The sequence below is a fragment of the Elgaria multicarinata genome, chromosome 7, assembly GCF_023053635.1.
Source record: "Elgaria multicarinata webbii isolate HBS135686 ecotype San Diego chromosome 7, rElgMul1.1.pri, whole genome shotgun sequence".
In the NCBI taxonomy this organism is placed as follows: Eukaryota; Metazoa; Chordata; class Lepidosauria; order Squamata; family Anguidae; genus Elgaria; species Elgaria multicarinata.
In genome coordinates this window covers 32,227,013-32,228,506 of record NC_086177.1, presented here as the reverse complement: position 1 = coordinate 32,228,506, position 1,494 = coordinate 32,227,013, and positions in this window count along the sequence as shown.

Genomic DNA, 1,494 nt, shown 5'->3' with positions numbered 1-1,494 from the left:
TTCCTCTTTCTAACAAATGCAGCAACTCCAACCTACTGCATCAACTGCCTACGCAAGCATTAAATAATCCAACACATTCTTATGCTTTGAAAGGGTGTAATAGAGGGGCTGATCAGTGGCTAATCAGAGGGGCGGTTCTATTTTAAGGTGTCTGTGCTCTGTTTCATACTAGGTTGTACTAATAATGAAAGGCCTTAGAATGCTTCACTCTCTGAAGCTTCAATTCCTTGCTGAGCTAGAGGGAGAACTCTCTCATGCGATCTCCACTACCCCTACCTCACAAGACCTTAACGCCTTCATACTTCATCAGAGCCCCTGTCTTTACGGAGCGTTTGAACATGTGCAGTTGCACATTTTTTAGCTGACTTAAATAGGGTGACCAACTGCCAGGATTTCCCTGGATTTGTCCTGGTTTTTGTTCTTTCCATGGTGTCAGGGGGGGGATTTTCTATAATTTTCAATAATGTCCTGGAATGACACACCTTCCCCTTTAAGGCTGCCATTAGCATGGCAGGAGGGAATGACATGCTTTCTTGAGGCACATCATTCCCCCACCCCGAGCTCCAATTGAGGTCTTAAAGGGGAAAGTGGGTCATTCGTGGACATTATAGAAAAGGCCCCAATTGGAGTGGATGGTGGTGGTACAGAATGAAATCCTTTCCCCTCCTCCACTCCAATCGGGTTCTTTAAGGTGGTGGGGGAATAACGTACTTTCTGCAGGACTCAGAAAGCTGCTTCCCCCACACACACTAGGTGTCCTCTTTTTTGGTTTCCCAAATATGGTCACCCTAACTTAAATCACAGTGCCATCATGGCTGCAGGAATAAAATGAAGGTTGCTTCTGCTCTCCTGATGCCCTCATCACCTGCTACTCTCTGCTTGGTCATGCGAAGACCTTCTCAGTCGTGGGACCATGGCGTTTGGCCCCAAGGTCCAGCCCTAGGCCATTTCTACACCTGTCTTTCCCCCCGGGATCATCCCTGTGCATGCAAATGACACACAGGGGGTCCTGGGAGCAGGCAGGGACGATTCCTCCATTTTCCTGGGATAATCCTTAGATGTAGAAAGGGCCCTAGTTGCATCACTGCTTAAATGCAGGGTTGTTGTTGTTTTTTTAAAAAAGAAACTGCATCAGCTGGTGGGTGAAAATTAAAGGGATCAGAGCTGGCATGGAGAAGGAATTTAACCCTTTCCTCCTCTGCTGCAGGCCTGGGGAAATTCCCTCTTCTGACGCTGGTGTTTGCATTGGGAGGAAATCCACCTTCTCCCCGCAGTGTATAAGAAAGCCTGTGAGAAGCGAGGAAGCTCGGCGTCCGCCTGCATGGCACTGAACTGCACTGCAGAGCACGTTCACCGGCCCAAAAATGGGATAGAGGGACCACAGGTCTGTCTGGTTTGATCAAACGATTGATCAAACAAAACCGATAGCGGCGTCTGCTTAAAGCAAGAACAATTATCCAAGGGAACGTGACGGAGAAGCAGTGTCTGGGCTTG